This window comes from Schistocerca americana, unplaced genomic scaffold (assembly GCF_021461395.2).
Source record: "Schistocerca americana isolate TAMUIC-IGC-003095 unplaced genomic scaffold, iqSchAmer2.1 HiC_scaffold_119, whole genome shotgun sequence".
Lineage (NCBI taxonomy): Eukaryota > Metazoa > Arthropoda > Insecta > Orthoptera > Acrididae > Schistocerca > Schistocerca americana.
In genome coordinates, this window is record NW_025725253.1 from 507,918 (window position 1) to 531,655 (window position 23,738).

Genomic DNA, 23,738 nt, shown 5'->3' on the forward strand with positions numbered 1-23,738 from the left:
AAACTGAGATATTTACTGCAATTTCGCACCTTATGGTCATTACAGTAGATTAAAATGCTTAAGCAAGAATCTTTGTCACAACAGAACGGTGGTATGGAAAGAAGGCGGTATAAAAAAAAAAAAAAGTAAATGAAAGGGAGCCAACAGCACGTGGTGTTCCCAGGTGGTCACCCATCCAAGTACTAACCACGCCCGATGTTGCTTAACTTCGGTGATCGGACGAGAACCGGTGTACTCAACATGGTATGGCCGTTGGCGCCCAGATGATGTAGGCGCATGGCGGAATTCGCATTCGGTTCTTATCCCAACACACACAAAATCACACTTTTCGGTCGAAAGCAGCCGCATTCTTTTTTATTGACAATTTGTCACGTTGGCGCGAACGCAATCCTGAGTTCCAAAACTTATGAGCCGGAAGGACGCGCTTCGTGTATTTTTTTTTTTTTTTTGTTGTGAGATTTATAAATTTATTTATTAACATTACATCGTTACAAGCTAACAACTTTACAACATAAAACACGAACAGAATTGTAATTGTAAGCACTTCCTTCCGCAATCCGACGTGCCAGCAGAGCGACTGCCGAATTAGCGGGCGCGCCGCCGTGTGTGTGAGACGCGCAGCTTCTCGTTGCACCTCCTGTCATCCGCTTGGCGCGTGCAGCCTTCGACACTCGCGGAAGACGCATCTTGTCCCTGGTGTCCAGCGCAGGAGGGCTGGCGCGCGGCCGACCGGCGTATGGCCTGTGCGGGGTGTGGCAGAGTCTTGTTGGAGGGCGCCACTGCTGGCGATGTGAGCTTCCTCGCCTCGCCTCGCCTCGCTTCAGACGAGGTGTTTGCGTAATTTGCAGTGCATTAGCACCTTTCCTATCCCTGTCCCTGTCCCCGTCCCGACTTGTCCCGACTTTGCTCGACTGCCGCTCGCTGCCGCTCGGGTCGTGGCCCATATAACAGCGCAAGCACAAGAAACGTCTGCAGGAGATGACGAGACGAGACGAGACGACTAAGGAATAAATTTATAATTACATATCGAAGTAGGAATTGTACACCGCTATACAACAACAGGCGCTGACGTATTTCAGAACACATCTGCCGATTCGTACTGTTTTGTCGTTTTCAAAGACTTCCTAGCGAACTTGGTTAGCACATTCTCCCTCAAACTGAGATATTTACTGCAATTTCGCACCTTATGGTCATTACAGTAGATTAAAATGCTTAAGCAAGAATCTTTGTCACAACAGAACGGTGGTATGGAAAGAGGGCGGTATAAAAAAAAAAGTAAATGAAAGGGAGCCAACAGCACGTGGTGTTCCCAGGTGGTCACCCATCCAAGTACTAACCACGCCCGATGTTGCTTAACTTCGGTGATCGGACGAGAACCGGTGTACTCAACATGGTATGGCCGTTGGCGCCCAGATGATGTAGGCGCAAGGCGGAATTCGCATTCGGTTCTTATCCCAACACACACAAAATCACACTTTTCGGTCGAAAGCAGCCGCATTCTTTTTTATTGACAATTTGTCACGTTGGCGCGAACGCAATCCTGAGTTCCAAAACTTATGAGCCGGAAGGACGCGCTTCGTGTATTTTTTTTTTTTTTTTTTTTGTTGTGAGATTTATAAATTTATTTATTAACATTACATCGTTACAAGCTAACAACTTTACAACATAAAACACGAACAGAATTGTAATTGTAAGCACTTCCTTCCGCAATCCGACGTGCCAGCAGAGCGACTGCCGAATTAGCGGGCGCGCCGCCGTGTGTGTGAGACGCGCAGCTTCTCGTTGCACCTCCTGTCATCCGCTTGGCGCGTGCAGCCTTCGACACTCGCGGAAGACGCATCTTGTCCCTGGTGTCCAGCGCAGGAGGGCTGGCGCGCGGCCGACCGGCGTATGGCCTGTGCGGGGTGTGGCAGAGTCTTGTTGGAGGGCGCCACTGCTGGCGATGTGAGCTTCCTCGCCTCGCCTCGCCTCGCTTCAGACGAGGTGTTTGCGTAATTTGCAGTGCATTAGCACCTTTCCTATCCCTGTCCCTGTCCCCGTCCCGACTTGTCCCGACTTTGCTCGACTGCCGCTCGCTGCCGCTCGGGTCGTGGCCCATATAACAGCGCAAGCACAAGAAACGTCTGCAGGAGATGACGAGACGAGACGAGACGACTAAGGAATAAATTTATAATTACATATCGAAGTAGGAATTGTACACCGCTATACAACAACAGGCGCTGACGTATTTCAGAACACATCTGCCGATTCGTACTGTTTTGTCGTTTTCAAAGACTTCCTAGCGAACTTGGTTAGCACATTCTCCCTCAAACTGAGATATTTACTGCAATTTCGCACCTTATGGTCATTACAGTAGATTAAAATGCTTAAGCAAGAATCTTTGTCACAACAGAACGGTGGTATGGAAAGAAGGCGGTATAAAAAAAAAAAAAGTAAATGAAAGGGAGCCAACAGCACGTGGTGTTCCCAGGTGGTCACCCATCCAAGTACTAACCACGCCCGATGTTGCTTAACTTCGGTGATCGGACGAGAACCGGTGTACTCAACATGGTATGGCCGTTGGCGCCCAGATGATGTAGGCGCATGGCGGAATTCGCATTCGGTTCTTATCCCAACACACACAAAATCACACTTTTCGGTCGAAAGCAGCCGCATTCTTTTTTATTGACAATTTGTCACGTTGGCGCGAACGCAATCCTGAGTTCCAAAACTTATGAGCCGGAAGGACGCGCTTCGTGTATTTTTTTTTTTTTTTTTTTTTTGTTGTGAGATTTATAAATTTATTTATTAACATTACATCGTTACAAGCTAACAACTTTACAACATAAAACACGAACAGAATTGTAATTGTAAGCACTTCCTTCCGCAATCCGACGTGCCAGCAGAGCGACTGCCGAATTAGCGGGCGCGCCGCCGTGTGTGTGAGACGCGCAGCTTCTCGTTGCACCTCCTGTCATCCGCTTGGCGCGTGCAGCCTTCGACACTCGCGGAAGACGCATCTTGTCCCTGGTGTCCAGCGCAGGAGGGCTGGCGCGCGGCCGACCGGCGTATGGCCTGTGCGGGGTGTGGCAGAGTCTTGTTGGAGGGCGCCACTGCTGGCGATGTGAGCTTCCTCGCCTCGCCTCGCCTCGCTTCAGACGAGGTGTTTGCGTAATTTGCAGTGCATTAGCACCTTTCCTATCCCTGTCCCTGTCCCCGTCCCGACTTGTCCCGACTTTGCTCGACTGCCGCTCGCTGCCGCTCGGGTCGTGGCCCATATAACAGCGCAAGCACAAGAAACGTCTGCAGGAGATGACGAGACGAGACGAGACGACTAAGGAATAAATTTATAATTACATATCGAAGTAGGAATTGTACACCGCTATACAACAACAGGCGCTGACGTATTTCAGAACACATCTGCCGATTCGTACTGTTTTGTCGTTTTCAAAGACTTCCTAGCGAACTTGGTTAGCACATTCTCCCTCAAACTGAGATATTTACTGCAATTTCGCACCTTATGGTCATTACAGTAGATTAAAATGCTTAAGCAAGAATCTTTGTCACAACAGAACGGTGGTATGGAAAGAAGGCGGTATAAAAAAAAAAAAAGTAAATGAAAGGGAGCCAACAGCACGTGGTGTTCCCAGGTGGTCACCCATCCAAGTACTAACCACGCCCGATGTTGCTTAACTTCGGTGATCGGACGAGAACCGGTGTACTCAACATGGTATGGCCGTTGGCGCCCAGATGATGTAGGCGCATGGCGGAATTCGCATTCGGTTCTTATCCCAACACACACAAAATCACACTTTTCGGTCGAAAGCAGCCGCATTCTTTTTTATTGACAATTTGTCACGTTGGCGCGAACGCAATCCTGAGTTCCAAAACTTATGAGCCGGAAGGACGCGCTTCGTGTATTTTTTTTTTTTTTTTGTTGTGAGATTTATAAATTTATTTATTAACATTACATCGTTACAAGCTAACAACTTTACAACATAAAACACGAACAGAATTGTAATTGTAAGCACTTCCTTCCGCAATCCGACGTGCCAGCAGAGCGACTGCCGAATTAGCGGGCGCGCCGCCGTGTGTGTGAGACGCGCAGCTTCTCGTTGCACCTCCTGTCATCCGCTTGGCGCGTGCAGCCTTCGACACTCGCGGAAGACGCATCTTGTCCCTGGTGTCCAGCGCAGGAGGGCTGGCGCGCGGCCGACCGGCGTATGGCCTGTGCGGGGTGTGGCAGAGTCTTGTTGGAGGGCGCCACTGCTGGCGATGTGAGCTTCCTCGCCTCGCCTCGCCTCGCTTCAGACGAGGTGTTTGCGTAATTTGCAGTGCATTAGCACCTTTCCTATCCCTGTCCCTGTCCCCGTCCCGACTTGTCCCGACTTTGCTCGACTGCCGCTCGCTGCCGCTCGGGTCGTGGCCCATATAACAGCGCAAGCACAAGAAACGTCTGCAGGAGATGACGAGACGAGACGAGACGACTAAGGAATAAATTTATAATTACATATCGAAGTAGGAATTGTACACCGCTATACAACAACAGGCGCTGACGTATTTCAGAACACATCTGCCGATTCGTACTGTTTTGTCGTTTTCAAAGACTTCCTAGCGAACTTGGTTAGCACATTCTCCCTCAAACTGAGATATTTACTGCAATTTCGCACCTTATGGTCATTACAGTAGATTAAAATGCTTAAGCAAGAATCTTTGTCACAACAGAACGGTGGTATGGAAAGAAGGCGGTATAAAAAAAAAAAAAGTAAATGAAAGGGAGCCAACAGCACGTGGTGTTCCCAGGTGGTCACCCATCCAAGTACTAACCACGCCCGATGTTGCTTAACTTCGGTGATCGGACGAGAACCGGTGTACTCAACATGGTATGGCCGTTGGCGCCCAGATGATGTAGGCGCATGGCGGAATTCGCATTCGGTTCTTATCCCAACACACACAAAATCACACTTTTCGGTCGAAAGCAGCCGCATTCTTTTTTATTGACAATTTGTCACGTTGGCGCGAACGCAATCCTGAGTTCCAAAACTTATGAGCCGGAAGGACGCGCTTCGTGTATTTTTTTTTTTTTTTTTTTTGTTGTGAGATTTATAAATTTATTTATTAACATTACATCGTTACAAGCTAACAACTTTACAACATAAAACACGAACAGAATTGTAATTGTAAGCACTTCCTTCCGCAATCCGACGTGCCAGCAGAGCGACTGCCGAATTAGCGGGCGCGCCGCCGTGTGTGTGAGACGCGCAGCTTCTCGTTGCACCTCCTGTCATCCGCTTGGCGCGTGCAGCCTTCGACACTCGCGGAAGACGCATCTTGTCCCTGGTGTCCAGCGCAGGAGGGCTGGCGCGCGGCCGACCGGCGTATGGCCTGTGCGGGGTGTGGCAGAGTCTTGTTGGAGGGCGCCACTGCTGGCGATGTGAGCTTCCTCGCCTCGCCTCGCCTCGCTTCAGACGAGGTGTTTGCGTAATTTGCAGTGCATTAGCACCTTTCCTATCCCTGTCCCTGTCCCCGTCCCGACTTGTCCCGACTTTGCTCGACTGCCGCTCGCTGCCGCTCGGGTCGTGGCCCATATAACAGCGCAAGCACAAGAAACGTCTGCAGGAGATGACGAGACGAGACGAGACGACTAAGGAATAAATTTATAATTACATATCGAAGTAGGAATTGTACACCGCTATACAACAACAGGCGCTGACGTATTTCAGAACACATCTGCCGATTCGTACTGTTTTGTCGTTTTCAAAGACTTCCTAGCGAACTTGGTTAGCACATTCTCCCTCAAACTGAGATATTTACTGCAATTTCGCACCTTATGGTCATTACAGTAGATTAAAATGCTTAAGCAAGAATCTTTGTCACAACAGAACGGTGGTATGGAAAGAAGGCGGTATAAAAAAAAAAAAAAGTAAATGAAAGGGAGCCAACAGCACGTGGTGTTCCCAGGTGGTCACCCATCCAAGTACTAACCACGCCCGATGTTGCTTAACTTCGGTGATCGGACGAGAACCGGTGTACTCAACATGGTATGGCCGTTGGCGCCCAGATGATGTAGGCGCATGGCGGAATTCGCATTCGGTTCTTATCCCAACACACACAAAATCACACTTTTCGGTCGAAAGCAGCCGCATTCTTTTTTATTGACAATTTGTCACGTTGGCGCGAACGCAATCCTGAGTTCCAAAACTTATGAGCCGGAAGGACGCGCTTCGTGTATTTTTTTTTTTTTTTTGTTGTGAGATTTATAAATTTATTTATTAACATTACATCGTTACAAGCTAACAACTTTACAACATAAAACACGAACAGAATTGTAATTGTAAGCACTTCCTTCCGCAATCCGACGTGCCAGCAGAGCGACTGCCGAATTAGCGGGCGCGCCGCCGTGTGTGTGAGACGCGCAGCTTCTCGTTGCACCTCCTGTCATCCGCTTGGCGCGTGCAGCCTTCGACACTCGCGGAAGACGCATCTTGTCCCTGGTGTCCAGCGCAGGAGGGCTGGCGCGCGGCCGACCGGCGTATGGCCTGTGCGGGGTGTGGCAGAGTCTTGTTGGAGGGCGCCACTGCTGGCGATGTGAGCTTCCTCGCCTCGCCTCGCCTCGCTTCAGACGAGGTGTTTGCGTAATTTGCAGTGCATTAGCACCTTTCCTATCCCTGTCCCTGTCCCCGTCCCGACTTGTCCCGACTTTGCTCGACTGCCGCTCGCTGCCGCTCGGGTCGTGGCCCATATAACAGCGCAAGCACAAGAAACGTCTGCAGGAGATGACGAGACGAGACGAGACGACTAAGGAATAAATTTATAATTACATATCGAAGTAGGAATTGTACACCGCTATACAACAACAGGCGCTGACGTATTTCAGAACACATCTGCCGATTCGTACTGTTTTGTCGTTTTCAAAGACTTCCTAGCGAACTTGGTTAGCACATTCTCCCTCAAACTGAGATATTTACTGCAATTTCGCACCTTATGGTCATTACAGTAGATTAAAATGCTTAAGCAAGAATCTTTGTCACAACAGAACGGTGGTATGGAAAGAGGGCGGTATAAAAAAAAAAGTAAATGAAAGGGAGCCAACAGCACGTGGTGTTCCCAGGTGGTCACCCATCCAAGTACTAACCACGCCCGATGTTGCTTAACTTCGGTGATCGGACGAGAACCGGTGTACTCAACATGGTATGGCCGTTGGCGCCCAGATGATGTAGGCGCAAGGCGGAATTCGCATTCGGTTCTTATCCCAACACACACAAAATCACACTTTTCGGTCGAAAGCAGCCGCATTCTTTTTTATTGACAATTTGTCACGTTGGCGCGAACGCAATCCTGAGTTCCAAAACTTATGAGCCGGAAGGACGCGCTTCGTGTATTTTTTTTTTTTTTTTTTTTGTTGTGAGATTTATAAATTTATTTATTAACATTACATCGTTACAAGCTAACAACTTTACAACATAAAACACGAACAGAATTGTAATTGTAAGCACTTCCTTCCGCAATCCGACGTGCCAGCAGAGCGACTGCCGAATTAGCGGGCGCGCCGCCGTGTGTGTGAGACGCGCAGCTTCTCGTTGCACCTCCTGTCATCCGCTTGGCGCGTGCAGCCTTCGACACTCGCGGAAGACGCATCTTGTCCCTGGTGTCCAGCGCAGGAGGGCTGGCGCGCGGCCGACCGGCGTATGGCCTGTGCGGGGTGTGGCAGAGTCTTGTTGGAGGGCGCCACTGCTGGCGATGTGAGCTTCCTCGCCTCGCCTCGCCTCGCTTCAGACGAGGTGTTTGCGTAATTTGCAGTGCATTAGCACCTTTCCTATCCCTGTCCCTGTCCCCGTCCCGACTTGTCCCGACTTTGCTCGACTGCCGCTCGCTGCCGCTCGGGTCGTGGCCCATATAACAGCGCAAGCACAAGAAACGTCTGCAGGAGATGACGAGACGAGACGAGACGACTAAGGAATAAATTTATAATTACATATCGAAGTAGGAATTGTACACCGCTATACAACAACAGGCGCTGACGTATTTCAGAACACATCTGCCGATTCGTACTGTTTTGTCGTTTTCAAAGACTTCCTAGCGAACTTGGTTAGCACATTCTCCCTCAAACTGAGATATTTACTGCAATTTCGCACCTTATGGTCATTACAGTAGATTAAAATGCTTAAGCAAGAATCTTTGTCACAACAGAACGGTGGTATGGAAAGAAGGCGGTATAAAAAAAAAAAAAGTAAATGAAAGGGAGCCAACAGCACGTGGTGTTCCCAGGTGGTCACCCATCCAAGTACTAACCACGCCCGATGTTGCTTAACTTCGGTGATCGGACGAGAACCGGTGTACTCAACATGGTATGGCCGTTGGCGCCCAGATGATGTAGGCGCATGGCGGAATTCGCATTCGGTTCTTATCCCAACACACACAAAATCACACTTTTCGGTCGAAAGCAGCCGCATTCTTTTTTATTGACAATTTGTCACGTTGGCGCGAACGCAATCCTGAGTTCCAAAACTTATGAGCCGGAAGGACGCGCTTCGTGTATTTTTTTTTTTTTTTTTTTTTTGTTGTGAGATTTATAAATTTATTTATTAACATTACATCGTTACAAGCTAACAACTTTACAACATAAAACACGAACAGAATTGTAATTGTAAGCACTTCCTTCCGCAATCCGACGTGCCAGCAGAGCGACTGCCGAATTAGCGGGCGCGCCGCCGTGTGTGTGAGACGCGCAGCTTCTCGTTGCACCTCCTGTCATCCGCTTGGCGCGTGCAGCCTTCGACACTCGCGGAAGACGCATCTTGTCCCTGGTGTCCAGCGCAGGAGGGCTGGCGCGCGGCCGACCGGCGTATGGCCTGTGCGGGGTGTGGCAGAGTCTTGTTGGAGGGCGCCACTGCTGGCGATGTGAGCTTCCTCGCCTCGCCTCGCCTCGCTTCAGACGAGGTGTTTGCGTAATTTGCAGTGCATTAGCACCTTTCCTATCCCTGTCCCTGTCCCCGTCCCGACTTGTCCCGACTTTGCTCGACTGCCGCTCGCTGCCGCTCGGGTCGTGGCCCATATAACAGCGCAAGCACAAGAAACGTCTGCAGGAGATGACGAGACGAGACGAGACGACTAAGGAATAAATTTATAATTACATATCGAAGTAGGAATTGTACACCGCTATACAACAACAGGCGCTGACGTATTTCAGAACACATCTGCCGATTCGTACTGTTTTGTCGTTTTCAAAGACTTCCTAGCGAACTTGGTTAGCACATTCTCCCTCAAACTGAGATATTTACTGCAATTTCGCACCTTATGGTCATTACAGTAGATTAAAATGCTTAAGCAAGAATCTTTGTCACAACAGAACGGTGGTATGGAAAGAAGGCGGTATAAAAAAAAAAAAAGTAAATGAAAGGGAGCCAACAGCACGTGGTGTTCCCAGGTGGTCACCCATCCAAGTACTAACCACGCCCGATGTTGCTTAACTTCGGTGATCGGACGAGAACCGGTGTACTCAACATGGTATGGCCGTTGGCGCCCAGATGATGTAGGCGCATGGCGGAATTCGCATTCGGTTCTTATCCCAACACACACAAAATCACACTTTTCGGTCGAAAGCAGCCGCATTCTTTTTTATTGACAATTTGTCACGTTGGCGCGAACGCAATCCTGAGTTCCAAAACTTATGAGCCGGAAGGACGCGCTTCGTGTATTTTTTTTTTTTTTTTGTTGTGAGATTTATAAATTTATTTATTAACATTACATCGTTACAAGCTAACAACTTTACAACATAAAACACGAACAGAATTGTAATTGTAAGCACTTCCTTCCGCAATCCGACGTGCCAGCAGAGCGACTGCCGAATTAGCGGGCGCGCCGCCGTGTGTGTGAGACGCGCAGCTTCTCGTTGCACCTCCTGTCATCCGCTTGGCGCGTGCAGCCTTCGACACTCGCGGAAGACGCATCTTGTCCCTGGTGTCCAGCGCAGGAGGGCTGGCGCGCGGCCGACCGGCGTATGGCCTGTGCGGGGTGTGGCAGAGTCTTGTTGGAGGGCGCCACTGCTGGCGATGTGAGCTTCCTCGCCTCGCCTCGCCTCGCTTCAGACGAGGTGTTTGCGTAATTTGCAGTGCATTAGCACCTTTCCTATCCCTGTCCCTGTCCCCGTCCCGACTTGTCCCGACTTTGCTCGACTGCCGCTCGCTGCCGCTCGGGTCGTGGCCCATATAACAGCGCAAGCACAAGAAACGTCTGCAGGAGATGACGAGACGAGACGAGACGACTAAGGAATAAATTTATAATTACATATCGAAGTAGGAATTGTACACCGCTATACAACAACAGGCGCTGACGTATTTCAGAACACATCTGCCGATTCGTACTGTTTTGTCGTTTTCAAAGACTTCCTAGCGAACTTGGTTAGCACATTCTCCCTCAAACTGAGATATTTACTGCAATTTCGCACCTTATGGTCATTACAGTAGATTAAAATGCTTAAGCAAGAATCTTTGTCACAACAGAACGGTGGTATGGAAAGAAGGCGGTATAAAAAAAAAAAAAGTAAATGAAAGGGAGCCAACAGCACGTGGTGTTCCCAGGTGGTCACCCATCCAAGTACTAACCACGCCCGATGTTGCTTAACTTCGGTGATCGGACGAGAACCGGTGTACTCAACATGGTATGGCCGTTGGCGCCCAGATGATGTAGGCGCATGGCGGAATTCGCATTCGGTTCTTATCCCAACACACACAAAATCACACTTTTCGGTCGAAAGCAGCCGCATTCTTTTTTATTGACAATTTGTCACGTTGGCGCGAACGCAATCCTGAGTTCCAAAACTTATGAGCCGGAAGGACGCGCTTCGTGTTTTTTTTTTTTTTTTTTTTTTGTTGTGAGATTTATAAATTTATTTATTAACATTACATCGTTACAAGCTAACAACTTTACAACATAAAACACGAACAGAATTGTAATTGTAAGCACTTCCTTCCGCAATCCGACGTGCCAGCAGAGCGACTGCCGAATTAGCGGGCGCGCCGCCGTGTGTGTGAGACGCGCAGCTTCTCGTTGCACCTCCTGTCATCCGCTTGGCGCGTGCAGCCTTCGACACTCGCGGAAGACGCATCTTGTCCCTGGTGTCCAGCGCAGGAGGGCTGGCGCGCGGCCGACCGGCGTATGGCCTGTGCGGGGTGTGGCAGAGTCTTGTTGGAGGGCGCCACTGCTGGCGATGTGAGCTTCCTCGCCTCGCCTCGCCTCGCTTCAGACGAGGTGTTTGCGTAATTTGCAGTGCATTAGCACCTTTCCTATCCCTGTCCCTGTCCCCGTCCCGACTTGTCCCGACTTTGCTCGACTGCCGCTCGCTGCCGCTCGGGTCGTGGCCCATATAACAGCGCAAGCACAAGAAACGTCTGCAGGAGATGACGAGACGAGACGAGACGACTAAGGAATAAATTTATAATTACATATCGAAGTAGGAATTGTACACCGCTATACAACAACAGGCGCTGACGTATTTCAGAACACATCTGCCGATTCGTACTGTTTTGTCGTTTTCAAAGACTTCCTGGCGAACTTGGTTAGCACATTCTCCCTCAAACTGAGATATTTACTGCAATTTCGCACCTTATGGTCATTACAGTAGATTAAAATGCTTAAGCAAGAATCTTTGTCACAACAGAACGGTGGTATGGAAAGAAGGCGGTATAAAAAAAAAAAAAAAGTAAATGAAAGGGAGCCAACAGCACGTGGTGTTCCCAGGTGGTCACCCATCCAAGTACTAACCACGCCCGATGTTGCTTAACTTCGGTGATCGGACGAGAACCGGTGTACTCAACATGGTATGGCCGTTGGCGCCCAGATGATGTAGGCGCATGGCGGAATTCGCATTCGGTTCTTATCCCAACACACACAAAATCACACTTTTCGGTCGAAAGCAGCCGCATTCTTTTTTATTGACAATTTGTCACGTTGGCGCGAACGCAATCCTGAGTTCCAAAACTTATGAGCCGGAAGGACGCGCTTCGTGTATTTTTTTTTTTTTTTTTGTTGTGAGATTTATAAATTTATTTATTAACATTACATCGTTACAAGCTAACAACTTTACAACATAAAACACGAACAGAATTGTAATTGTAAGCACTTCCTTCCGCAATCCGACGTGCCAGCAGAGCGACTGCCGAATTAGCGGGCGCGCCGCCGTGTGTGTGAGACGCGCAGCTTCTCGTTGCACCTCCTGTCATCCGCTTGGCGCGTGCAGCCTTCGACACTCGCGGAAGACGCATCTTGTCCCTGGTGTCCAGCGCAGGAGGGCTGGCGCGCGGCCGACCGGCGTATGGCCTGTGCGGGGTGTGGCAGAGTCTTGTTGGAGGGCGCCACTGCTGGCGATGTGAGCTTCCTCGCCTCGCCTCGCCTCGCTTCAGACGAGGTGTTTGCGTAATTTGCAGTGCATTAGCACCTTTCCTATCCCTGTCCCTGTCCCCGTCCCGACTTGTCCCGACTTTGCTCGACTGCCGCTCGCTGCCGCTCGGGTCGTGGCCCATATAACAGCGCAAGCACAAGAAACGTCTGCAGGAGATGACGAGACGAGACGAGACGACTAAGGAATAAATTTATAATTACATATCGAAGTAGGAATTGTACACCGCTATACAACAACAGGCGCTGACGTATTTCAGAACACATCTGCCGATTCGTACTGTTTTGTCGTTTTCAAAGACTTCCTAGCGAACTTGGTTAGCACATTCTCCCTCAAACTGAGATATTTACTGCAATTTCGCACCTTATGGTCATTACAGTAGATTAAAATGCTTAAGCAAGAATCTTTGTCACAACAGAACGGTGGTATGGAAAGAGGGCGGTATAAAAAAAAAAGTAAATGAAAGGGAGCCAACAGCACGTGGTGTTCCCAGGTGGTCACCCATCCAAGTACTAACCACGCCCGATGTTGCTTAACTTCGGTGATCGGACGAGAACCGGTGTACTCAACATGGTATGGCCGTTGGCGCCCAGATGATGTAGGCGCAAGGCGGAATTCGCATTCGGTTCTTATCCCAACACACACAAAATCACACTTTTCGGTCGAAAGCAGCCGCATTCTTTTTTATTGACAATTTGTCACGTTGGCGCGAACGCAATCCTGAGTTCCAAAACTTATGAGCCGGAAGGACGCGCTTCGTGTATTTTTTTTTTTTTTTTTTTTGTTGTGAGATTTATAAATTTATTTATTAACATTACATCGTTACAAGCTAACAACTTTACAACATAAAACACGAACAGAATTGTAATTGTAAGCACTTCCTTCCGCAATCCGACGTGCCAGCAGAGCGACTGCCGAATTAGCGGGCGCGCCGCCGTGTGTGTGAGACGCGCAGCTTCTCGTTGCACCTCCTGTCATCCGCTTGGCGCGTGCAGCCTTCGACACTCGCGGAAGACGCATCTTGTCCCTGGTGTCCAGCGCAGGAGGGCTGGCGCGCGGCCGACCGGCGTATGGCCTGTGCGGGGTGTGGCAGAGTCTTGTTGGAGGGCGCCACTGCTGGCGATGTGAGCTTCCTCGCCTCGCCTCGCCTCGCTTCAGACGAGGTGTTTGCGTAATTTGCAGTGCATTAGCACCTTTCCTATCCCTGTCCCTGTCCCCGTCCCGACTTGTCCCGACTTTGCTCGACTGCCGCTCGCTGCCGCTCGGGTCGTGGCCCATATAACAGCGCAAGCACAAGAAACGTCTGCAGGAGATGACGAGACGAGACGAGACGACTAAGGAATAAATTTATAATTACATATCGAAGTAGGAATTGTACACCGCTATACAACAACAGGCGCTGACGTATTTCAGAACACATCTGCCGATTCGTACTGTTTTGTCGTTTTCAAAGACTTCCTAGCGAACTTGGTTAGCACATTCTCCCTCAAACTGAGATATTTACTGCAATTTCGCACCTTATGGTCATTACAGTAGATTAAAATGCTTAAGCAAGAATCTTTGTCACAACAGAACGGTGGTATGGAAAGAAGGCGGTATAAAAAAAAAAAAAGTAAATGAAAGGGAGCCAACAGCACGTGGTGTTCCCAGGTGGTCACCCATCCAAGTACTAACCACGCCCGATGTTGCTTAACTTCGGTGATCGGACGAGAACCGGTGTACTCAACATGGTATGGCCGTTGGCGCCCAGATGATGTAGGCGCATGGCGGAATTCGCATTCGGTTCTTATCCCAACACACACAAAATCACACTTTTCGGTCGAAAGCAGCCGCATTCTTTTTTATTGACAATTTGTCACGTTGGCGCGAACGCAATCCTGAGTTCCAAAACTTATGAGCCGGAAGGACGCGCTTCGTGTATTTTTTTTTTTTTTTTTTTTTTGTGAGATTTATAAATTTATTTATTAACATTACATCGTTACAAGCTAACAACTTTACAACATAAAACACGAACAGAATTGTAATTGTAAGCACTTCCTTCCGCAATCCGACGTGCCAGCAGAGCGACTGCCGAATTAGCGGGCGCGCCGCCGTGTGTGTGAGACGCGCAGCTTCTCGTTGCACCTCCTGTCATCCGCTTGGCGCGTGCAGCCTTCGACACTCGCGGAAGACGCATCTTGTCCCTGGTGTCCAGCGCAGGAGGGCTGGCGCGCGGCCGACCGGCGTATGGCCTGTGCGGGGTGTGGCAGAGTCTTGTTGGAGGGCGCCACTGCTGGCGATGTGAGCTTCCTCGCCTCGCCTCGCCTCGCTTCAGACGAGGTGTTTGCGTAATTTGCAGTGCATTAGCACCTTTCCTATCCCTGTCCCTGTCCCCGTCCCGACTTGTCCCGACTTTGCTCGACTGCCGCTCGCTGCCGCTCGGGTCGTGGCCCATATAACAGCGCAAGCACAAGAAACGTCTGCAGGAGATGACGAGACGAGACGAGACGACTAAGGAATAAATTTATAATTACATATCGAAGTAGGAATTGTACACCGCTATACAACAACAGGCGCTGACGTATTTCAGAACACATCTGCCGATTCGTACTGTTTTGTCGTTTTCAAAGACTTCCTAGCGAACTTGGTTAGCACATTCTCCCTCAAACTGAGATATTTACTGCAATTTCGCACCTTATGGTCATTACAGTAGATTAAAATGCTTAAGCAAGAATCTTTGTCACAACAGAACGGTGGTATGGAAAGAGGGCGGTATAAAAAAAAAAGTAAATGAAAGGGAGCCAACAGCACGTGGTGTTCCCAGGTGGTCACCCATCCAAGTACTAACCACGCCCGATGTTGCTTAACTTCGGTGATCGGACGAGAACCGGTGTACTCAACATGGTATGGCCGTTGGCGCCCAGATGATGTAGGCGCAAGGCGGAATTCGCATTCGGTTCTTATCCCAACACACACAAAATCACACTTTTCGGTCGAAAGCAGCCGCATTCTTTTTTATTGACAATTTGTCACGTTGGCGCGAACGCAATCCTGAGTTCCAAAACTTATGAGCCGGAAGGACGCGCTTCGTGTATTTTTTTTTTTTTTTTTTTTTGTTGTGAGATTTATAAATTTATTTATTAACATTACATCGTTACAAGCTAACAACTTTACAACATAAAACACGAACAGAATTGTAATTGTAAGCACTTCCTTCCGCAATCCGACGTGCCAGCAGAGCGACTGCCGAATTAGCGGGCGCGCCGCCGTGTGTGTGAGACGCGCAGCTTCTCGTTGCACCTCCTGTCATCCGCTTGGCGCGTGCAGCCTTCGACACTCGCGGAAGACGCATCTTGTCCCTGGTGTCCAGCGCAGGAGGGCTGGCGCGCGGCCGACCGGCGTATGGCCTGTGCGGGGTGTGGCAGAGTCTTGTTGGAGGGCGCCACTGCTGGCGATGTGAGCTTCCTCGCCTCGCCTCGCCTCGCTTCAGACGAGGTGTTTGCGTAATTTGCAGTGCATTAGCACCTTTCCTATCCCTGTCCCTGTCCCCGTCCCGACTTGTCCCGACTTTGCTCGACTGCCGCTCGCTGCCGCTCGGGTCGTGGCCCATATAACAGCGCAAGCACAAGAAACGTCTGCAGGAGATGACGAGACGAGACGAGACGACTAAGGAATAAATTTATAATTACATATCGAAGTAGGAATTGTACACCGCTATACAACAACAGGCGCTGACGTATTTCAGAACACATCTGCCGATTCGTACTGTTTTGTCGTTTTCAAAGACTTCCTAGCGAACTTGGTTAGCACATTCTCCCTCAAACTGAGATATTTACTGCAATTTCGCACCTTATGGTCATTACAGTAGATTAAAATGCTTAAGCAAGAATCTTTGTCACAACAGAACGGTGGTATGGAAAGAAGGCGGTATAAAAAAAAAAAAAGTAAATGAAAGGGAGCCAACAGCACGTGGTGTTCCCAGGTGGTCACCCATCCAAGTACTAACCACGCCCGATGTTGCTTAACTTCGGTGATCGGACGAGAACCGGTGTACTCAACATGGTATGGCCGTTGGCGCCCAGATGATGTAGGCGCATGGCGGAATTCGCATTCGGTTCTTATCCCAACACACACAAAATCACACTTTTCGGTCGAAAGCAGCCGCATTCTTTTTTATTGACAATTTGTCACGTTGGCGCGAACGCAATCCTGAGTTCCAAAACTTATGAGCCGGAAGGACGCGCTTCGTGTATTTTTTTTTTTTTTTTTTTTTTTGTGAGATTTATAAATTTATTTATTAACATTACATCGTTACAAGCTAACAACTTTACAACATAAAACACGAACAGAATTGTAATTGTAAGCACTTCCTTCCGCAATCCGACGTGCCAGCAGAGCGACTGCCGAATTAGCGGGCGCGCCGCCGTGTGTGTGAGACGCGCAGCTTCTCGTTGCACCTCCTGTCATCCGCTTGGCGCGTGCAGCCTTCGACACTCGCGGAAGACGCATCTTGTCCCTGGTGTCCAGCGCAGGAGGGCTGGCGCGCGGCCGACCGGCGTATGGCCTGTGCGGGGTGTGGCAGAGTCTTGTTGGAGGGCGCCACTGCTGGCGATGTGAGCTTCCTCGCCTCGCCTCGCCTCGCTTCAGACGAGGTGTTTGCGTAATTTGCAGTGCATTAGCACCTTTCCTATCCCTGTCCCTGTCCCCGTCCCGACTTGTCCCGACTTTGCTCGACTGCCGCTCGCTGCCGCTCGGGTCGTGGCCCATATAACAGCGCAAGCACAAGAAACGTCTGCAGGAGATGACGAGACGAGACGAGACGACTAAGGAATAAATTTATAATTACATATCGAAGTAGGAATTGTACACCGCTATACAACAACAGGCGCTGACGTATTTCAGAACACATCTGCCGATTCGTACTGTTTTGTCGTTTTCAAAGACTTCCTAGCGAACTTGGTTAGCACATTCTCCCTCAAACTGAGATATTTACTGCAATTTCGCACCTTATGGTCATTACAGTAGATTAAAATGCTTAAGCAAGAATCTTTGTCACAACAGAACGGTGGTATGGAAAGAGGGCGGTATAAAAAAAAAAGTAAATGAAAGGGAGCCAACAGCACGTGGTGTTCCCAGGTGGTCACCCATCCAAGTACTAACCACGCCCGATGTTGCTTAACTTCGGTGATCGGACGAGAACCGGTGTACTCAACATGGTATGGCCGTTGGCGCCCAGATGATGTAGGCGCAAGGCGGAATTCGCATTCGGTTCTTATCCCAACACACACAAAATCACACTTTTCGGTCGAAAGCAGCCGCATTCTTTTTTATTGACAATTTGTCACGTTGGCGCGAACGCAATCCTGAGTTCCAAAACTTATGAGCCGGAAGGACGCGCTTCGTGTATTTTTTTTTTTTTTTTTTTTGTTGTGAGATTTATAAATTTATTTATTAACATTACATCGTTACAAGCTAACAACTTTACAACATAAAACACGAACAGAATTGTAATTGTAAGCACTTCCTTCCGCAATCCGACGTGCCAGCAGAGCGACTGCCGAATTAGCGGGCGCGCCGCCGTGTGTGTGAGACGCGCAGCTTCTCGTTGCACCTCCTGTCATCCGCTTGGCGCGTGCAGCCTTCGACACTCGCGGAAGACGCATCTTGTCCCTGGTGTCCAGCGCAGGAGGGCTGGCGCGCGGCCGACCGGCGTATGGCCTGTGCGGGGTGTGGCAGAGTCTTGTTGGAGGGCGCCACTGCTGGCGATGTGAGCTTCCTCGCCTCGCCTCGCCTCGCTTCAGACGAGGTGTTTGCGTAATTTGCAGTGCATTAGCACCTTTCCTATCCCTGTCCCTGTCCCCGTCCCGACTTGTCCCGACTTTGCTCGACTGCCGCTCGCTGCCGCTCGGGTCGTGGCCCATATAACAGCGCAAGCACAAGAAACGTCTGCAGGAGATGACGAGACGAGACGAGACGACTAAGGAATAAATTTATAATTACATATCGAAGTAGGAATTGTACACCGCTATACAACAACAGGCGCTGACGTATTTCAGAACACATCTGCCGATTCGTACTGTTTTGTCGTTTTCAAAGACTTCCTAGCGAACTTGGTTAGCACATTCTCCCTCAAACTGAGATATTTACTGCAATTTCGCACCTTATGGTCATTACAGTAGATTAAAATGCTTAAGCAAGAATCTTTGTCACAACAGAACGGTGGTATGGAAAGAGGGCGGTATAAAAAAAAAAGTAAATGAAAGGGAGCCAACAGCACGTGGTGTTCCCAGGTGGTCACCCATCCAAGTACTAACCACGCCCGATGTTGCTTAACTTCGGTGATCGGACGAGAACCGGTGTACTCAACATGGTATGGCCGTTGGCGCCCAGATGATGTAGGCGCAAGGCGGAATTCGCATTCGGTTCTTATCCCAACACACACAAAATCACACTTTTCGGTCGAAAGCAGCCGCATTCTTTTTTATTGACAATTTGTCACGTTGGCGCGAACGCAATCCTGAGTTCCAAAACTTATGAGCCGGAAGGACGCGCTTCGTGTATTTTTTTTTTTTTTTTTTTTGTTGTGAGATTTATAAATTTATTTATTAACATTACATCGTTACAAGCTAACAACTTTACAACATAAAACACGAACAGAATTGTAATTGTAAGCACTTCCTTCCGCAATCCGACGTGCCAGCAGAGCGACTGCCGAATTAGCGGGCGCGCCGCCGTGTGTGTGAGACGCGCAGCTTCTCGTTGCACCTCCTGTCATCCGCTTGGCGCGTGCAGCCTTCGACACTCGCGGAAGACGCATCTTGTCCCTGGTGTCCAGCGCAGGAGGGCTGGCGCGCGGCCGACCGGCGTATGGCCTGTGCGGGGTGTGGCAGAGTCTTGTTGGAGGGCGCCACTGCTGGCGATGTGAGCTTCCTCGCCTCGCCTCGCCTCGCTTCAGACGAGGTGTTTGCGTAATTTGCAGTGCATTAGCACCTTTCCTATCCCTGTCCCTGTCCCCGTCCCGACTTGTCCCGACTTTGCTCGACTGCCGCTCGCTGCCGCTCGGGTCGTGGCCCATATAACAGCGCAAGCACAAGAAACGTCTGCAGGAGATGACGAGACGAGACGAGACGACTAAGGAATAAATTTATAATTACATATCGAAGTAGGAATTGTACACCGCTATACAACAACAGGCGCTGACGTATTTCAGAACACATCTGCCGATTCGTACTGTTTTGTCGTTTTCAAAGACTTCCTAGCGAACTTGGTTAGCACATTCTCCCTCAAACTGAGATATTTACTGCAATTTCGCACCTTATGGTCATTACAGTAGATTAAAATGCTTAAGCAAGAATCTTTGTCACAACAGAACGGTGGTATGGAAAGAAGGCGGTATAAAAAAAAAAAAAGTAAATGAAAGGGAGCCAACAGCACGTGGTGTTCCCAGGTGGTCACCCATCCAAGTACTAACCACGCCCGATGTTGCTTAACTTCGGTGATCGGACGAGAACCGGTGTACTCAACATGGTATGGCCGTTGGCGCCCAGATGATGTAGGCGCATGGCGGAATTCGCATTCGGTTCTTATCCCAACACACACAAAATCACACTTTTCGGTCGAAAGCAGCCGCATTCTTTTTTATTGACAATTTGTCACGTTGGCGCGAACGCAATCCTGAGTTCCAAAACTTATGAGCCGGAAGGACGCGCTTCGTGTATTTTTTTTTTTTTTTTTTTTTTGTGAGATTTATAAATTTATTTATTAACATTACATCGTTACAAGCTAACAACTTTACAACATAAAACACGAACAGAATTGTAATTGTAAGCACTTCCTTCCGCAATCCGACGTGCCAGCAGAGCGACTGCCGAATTAGCGGGCGCGCCGCCGTGTGTGTGAGACGCGCAGCTTCTCGTTGCACCTCCTGTCATCCGCTTGGCGCGTGCAGCCTTCGACACTCGCGGAAGACGCATCTTGTCCCTGGTGTCCAGCGCAGGAGGGCTGGCGCGCGGCCGACCGGCGTATGGCCTGTGCGGGGTGTGGCAGAGTCTTGTTGGAGGGCGCCACTGCTGGCGATGTGAGCTTCCTCGCCTCGCCTCGCCTCGCTTCAGACGAGGTGTTTGCGTAATTTGCAGTGCATTAGCACCTTTCCTATCCCTGTCCCTGTCCCCGTCCCGACTTGTCCCGACTTTGCTCGACTGCCGCTCGCTGCCGCTCGGGTCGTGGCCCATATAACAGCGCAAGCACAAGAAACGTCTGCAGGAGATGACGAGACGAGACGAGACGACTAAGGAATAAATTTATAATTACATATCGAAGTAGGAATTGTACACCGCTATACAACAACAGGCGCTGACGTATTTCAGAACACATCTGCCGATTCGTACTGTTTTGTCGTTTTCAAAGACTTCCTAGCGAACTTGGTTAGCACATTCTCCCTCAAACTGAGATATTTACTGCAATTTCGCACCTTATGGTCATTACAGTAGATTAAAATGCTTAAGCAAGAATCTTTGTCACAACAGAACGGTGGTATGGAAAGAGGGCGGTATAAAAAAAAAAGTAAATGAAAGGGAGCCAACAGCACGTGGTGTTCCCAGGTGGTCACCCATCCAAGTACTAACCACGCCCGATGTTGCTTAACTTCGGTGATCGGACGAGAACCGGTGTACTCAACATGGTATGGCCGTTGGCGCCCAGATGATGTAGGCGCAAGGCGGAATTCGCATTCGGTTCTTATCCCAACACACACAAAATCACACTTTTCGGTCGAAAGCAGCCGCATTCTTTTTTATTGACAATTTGTCACGTTGGCGCGAACGCAATCCTGAGTTCCAAAACTTATGAGCCGGAAGGACGCGCTTCGTGTATTTTTTTTTTTTTTTTTTTTGTTGTGAGATTTATAAATTTATTTATTAACATTACATCGTTACAAGCTAACAACTTTACAACATAAAACACGAACAGAATTGTAATTGTAAGCACTTCCTTCCGCAATCCGACGTGCCAGCAGAGCGACTGCCGAATTAGCGGGCGCGCCGCCGTGTGTGTGAGACGCGCAGCTTCTCGTTGCACCTCCTGTCATCCGCTTGGCGCGTGCAGCCTTCGACACTCGCGGAAGACGCATCTTGTCCCTGGTGTCCAGCGCAGGAGGGCTGGCGCGCGGCCGACCGGCGTATGGCCTGTGCGGGGTGTGGCAGAGTCTTGTTGGAGGGCGCCACTGCTGGCGATGTGAGCTTCCTCGCCTCGCCTCGCCTCGCTTCAGACGAGGTGTTTGCGTAATTTGCAGTGCATTAGCACCTTTCCTATCCCTGTCCCTGTCCCCGTCCCGACTTGTCCCGACTTTGCTCGACTGCCGCTCGCTGCCGCTCGGGTCGTGGCCCATATAACAGCGCAAGCACAAGAAACGTCTGCAGGAGATGACGAGACGAGACGAGACGACTAAGGAATAAATTTATAATTACATATCGAAGTAGGAATTGTACACCGCTATACAACAACAGGCGCTGACGTATTTCAGAACACATCTGCCGATTCGTACTGTTTTGTCGTTTTCAAAGACTTCCTAGCGAACTTGGTTAGCACATTCTCCCTCAAACTGAGATATTTACTGCAATTTCGCACCTTATGGTCATTACAGTAGATTAAAATGCTTAAGCAAGAATCTTTGTCACAACAGAACGGTGGTATGGAAAGAAGGCGGTATAAAAAAAAAAAAAGTAAATGAAAGGGAGCCAACAGCACGTGGTGTTCCCAGGTGGTCACCCATCCAAGTACTAACCACGCCCGATGTTGCTTAACTTCGGTGATCGGACGAGAACCGGTGTACTCAACATGGTATGGCCGTTGGCGCCCAGATGATGTAGGCGCATGGCGGAATTCGCATTCGGTTCTTATCCCAACACACACAAAATCACACTTTTCGGTCGAAAGCAGCCGCATTCTTTTTTATTGACAATTTGTCACGTTGGCGCGAACGCAATCCTGAGTTCCAAAACTTATGAGCCGGAAGGACGCGCTTCGTGTATTTTTTTTTTTTTTTTTTTTTGTTGTGAGATTTATAAATTTATTTATTAACATTACATCGTTACAAGCTAACAACTTTACAACATAAAACACGAACAGAATTGTAATTGTAAGCACTTCCTTCCGCAATCCGACGTGCCAGCAGAGCGACTGCCGAATTAGCGGGCGCGCCGCCGTGTGTGTGAGACGCGCAGCTTCTCGTTGCACCTCCTGTCATCCGCTTGGCGCGTGCAGCCTTCGACACTCGCGGAAGACGCATCTTGTCCCTGGTGTCCAGCGCAGGAGGGCTGGCGCGCGGCCGACCGGCGTATGGCCTGTGCGGGGTGTGGCAGAGTCTTGTTGGAGGGCGCCACTGCTGGCGATGTGAGCTTCCTCGCCTCGCCTCGCCTCGCTTCAGACGAGGTGTTTGCGTAATTTGCAGTGCATTAGCACCTTTCCTATCCCTGTCCCTGTCCCCGTCCCGACTTGTCCCGACTTTGCTCGACTGCCGCTCGCTGCCGCTCGGGTCGTGGCCCATATAACAGCGCAAGCACAAGAAACGTCTGCAGGAGATGACGAGACGAGACGAGACGACTAAGGAATAAATTTATAATTACATATCGAAGTAGGAATTGTACACCGCTATACAACAACAGGCGCTGACGTATTTCAGAACACATCTGCCGATTCGTACTGTTTTGTCGTTTTCAAAGACTTCCTAGCGAACTTGGTTAGCACATTCTCCCTCAAACTGAGATATTTACTGCAATTTCGCACCTTATGGTCATTACAGTAGATTAAAATGCTTAAGCAAGAATCTTTGTCACAACAGAACGGTGGTATGGAAAGAAGGCGGTATAAAAAAAAAAAAAGTAAATGAAAGGGAGCCAACAGCACGTGGTGTTCCCAGGTGGTCACCCATCCAAGTACTAACCACGCCCGATGTTGCTTAACTTCGGTGATCGGACGAGAACCGGTGTACTCAACATGGTATGGCCGTTGGCGCCCAGATGATGTAGGCGCATGGCGGAATTCGCATTCGGTTCTTATCCCAACACACACAAAATCACACTTTTCGGTCGAAAGCAGCCGCATTCTTTTTTATTGACAATTTGTCACGTTGGCGCGAACGCAATCCTGAGTTCCAAAACTTATGAGCCGGAAGGACGCGCTTCGTGTATTTTTTTTTTTTTTTTTTTTTTGTGAGATTTATAAATTTATTTATTAACATTACATCGTTACAAGCTAACAACTTTACAACATAAAACACGAACAGAATTGTAATTGTAAGCACTTCCTTCCGCAATCCGACGTGCCAGCAGAGCGACTGCCGAATTAGCGGGCGCGCCGCCGTGTGTGTGAGACGCGCAGCTTCTCG

The 23,738-nt window shown here is 49.3% G+C and overlaps 21 non-coding genes across 21 annotated transcripts; all 21 read right to left on the minus strand.

Annotated features, from left to right (window-relative positions):
- Nucleotides 1-138: 138 nt before the first annotated feature.
- LOC124563060 lies at nt 139-257 on the minus strand. Its single transcript, XR_006969852.1, has one exon. It is a non-coding gene; the product is annotated as a 5S ribosomal RNA (ribosomal RNA).
- A 1,031-nt stretch (nt 258-1,288) lies between these two features.
- Nucleotides 1,289-1,407, minus strand: LOC124563061. The gene has a single exon (XR_006969853.1). It is a non-coding gene; the product is annotated as a 5S ribosomal RNA (ribosomal RNA).
- A 1,038-nt stretch (nt 1,408-2,445) lies between these two features.
- Nucleotides 2,446-2,564, minus strand: LOC124563063. The gene has a single exon (XR_006969855.1). It is a non-coding gene; the product is annotated as a 5S ribosomal RNA (ribosomal RNA).
- A 1,040-nt stretch (nt 2,565-3,604) lies between these two features.
- Nucleotides 3,605-3,723, minus strand: LOC124563065. Its single transcript, XR_006969856.1, has one exon. It is a non-coding gene; the product is annotated as a 5S ribosomal RNA (ribosomal RNA).
- A 1,034-nt stretch (nt 3,724-4,757) lies between these two features.
- LOC124563066 lies at nt 4,758-4,876 on the minus strand. Its single transcript, XR_006969857.1, has one exon. It is a non-coding gene; the product is annotated as a 5S ribosomal RNA (ribosomal RNA).
- A 1,039-nt stretch (nt 4,877-5,915) lies between these two features.
- Nucleotides 5,916-6,034, minus strand: LOC124563067. Its single transcript, XR_006969858.1, has one exon. It is a non-coding gene; the product is annotated as a 5S ribosomal RNA (ribosomal RNA).
- A 1,031-nt stretch (nt 6,035-7,065) lies between these two features.
- LOC124563068 lies at nt 7,066-7,184 on the minus strand. The gene has a single exon (XR_006969859.1). It is a non-coding gene; the product is annotated as a 5S ribosomal RNA (ribosomal RNA).
- A 1,038-nt stretch (nt 7,185-8,222) lies between these two features.
- On the minus strand, nt 8,223-8,341 carry LOC124563069. The gene has a single exon (XR_006969860.1). It is a non-coding gene; the product is annotated as a 5S ribosomal RNA (ribosomal RNA).
- Nucleotides 8,342-9,381: 1,040 nt separating this feature from the next.
- LOC124563070 lies at nt 9,382-9,500 on the minus strand. Its single transcript, XR_006969861.1, has one exon. It is a non-coding gene; the product is annotated as a 5S ribosomal RNA (ribosomal RNA).
- Nucleotides 9,501-10,534: 1,034 nt separating this feature from the next.
- Nucleotides 10,535-10,653, minus strand: LOC124563071. Its single transcript, XR_006969862.1, has one exon. It is a non-coding gene; the product is annotated as a 5S ribosomal RNA (ribosomal RNA).
- Nucleotides 10,654-11,693: 1,040 nt separating this feature from the next.
- On the minus strand, nt 11,694-11,812 carry LOC124563072. Its single transcript, XR_006969863.1, has one exon. It is a non-coding gene; the product is annotated as a 5S ribosomal RNA (ribosomal RNA).
- A 1,032-nt stretch (nt 11,813-12,844) lies between these two features.
- Nucleotides 12,845-12,963, minus strand: LOC124563073. The gene has a single exon (XR_006969864.1). It is a non-coding gene; the product is annotated as a 5S ribosomal RNA (ribosomal RNA).
- Nucleotides 12,964-14,001: 1,038 nt separating this feature from the next.
- On the minus strand, nt 14,002-14,120 carry LOC124563076. The gene has a single exon (XR_006969866.1). It is a non-coding gene; the product is annotated as a 5S ribosomal RNA (ribosomal RNA).
- A 1,034-nt stretch (nt 14,121-15,154) lies between these two features.
- Nucleotides 15,155-15,273, minus strand: LOC124563077. Its single transcript, XR_006969867.1, has one exon. It is a non-coding gene; the product is annotated as a 5S ribosomal RNA (ribosomal RNA).
- A 1,039-nt stretch (nt 15,274-16,312) lies between these two features.
- LOC124563078 lies at nt 16,313-16,431 on the minus strand. Its single transcript, XR_006969868.1, has one exon. It is a non-coding gene; the product is annotated as a 5S ribosomal RNA (ribosomal RNA).
- Nucleotides 16,432-17,466: 1,035 nt separating this feature from the next.
- On the minus strand, nt 17,467-17,585 carry LOC124563079. The gene has a single exon (XR_006969869.1). It is a non-coding gene; the product is annotated as a 5S ribosomal RNA (ribosomal RNA).
- A 1,035-nt stretch (nt 17,586-18,620) lies between these two features.
- Nucleotides 18,621-18,739, minus strand: LOC124563080. Its single transcript, XR_006969870.1, has one exon. It is a non-coding gene; the product is annotated as a 5S ribosomal RNA (ribosomal RNA).
- A 1,038-nt stretch (nt 18,740-19,777) lies between these two features.
- On the minus strand, nt 19,778-19,896 carry LOC124563082. Its single transcript, XR_006969872.1, has one exon. It is a non-coding gene; the product is annotated as a 5S ribosomal RNA (ribosomal RNA).
- Nucleotides 19,897-20,930: 1,034 nt separating this feature from the next.
- LOC124563083 lies at nt 20,931-21,049 on the minus strand. The gene has a single exon (XR_006969873.1). It is a non-coding gene; the product is annotated as a 5S ribosomal RNA (ribosomal RNA).
- Nucleotides 21,050-22,087: 1,038 nt separating this feature from the next.
- On the minus strand, nt 22,088-22,206 carry LOC124563084. The gene has a single exon (XR_006969874.1). It is a non-coding gene; the product is annotated as a 5S ribosomal RNA (ribosomal RNA).
- A 1,039-nt stretch (nt 22,207-23,245) lies between these two features.
- On the minus strand, nt 23,246-23,364 carry LOC124563085. The gene has a single exon (XR_006969875.1). It is a non-coding gene; the product is annotated as a 5S ribosomal RNA (ribosomal RNA).
- Between the last annotated feature and the right edge of the window lie 374 nt (nt 23,365-23,738).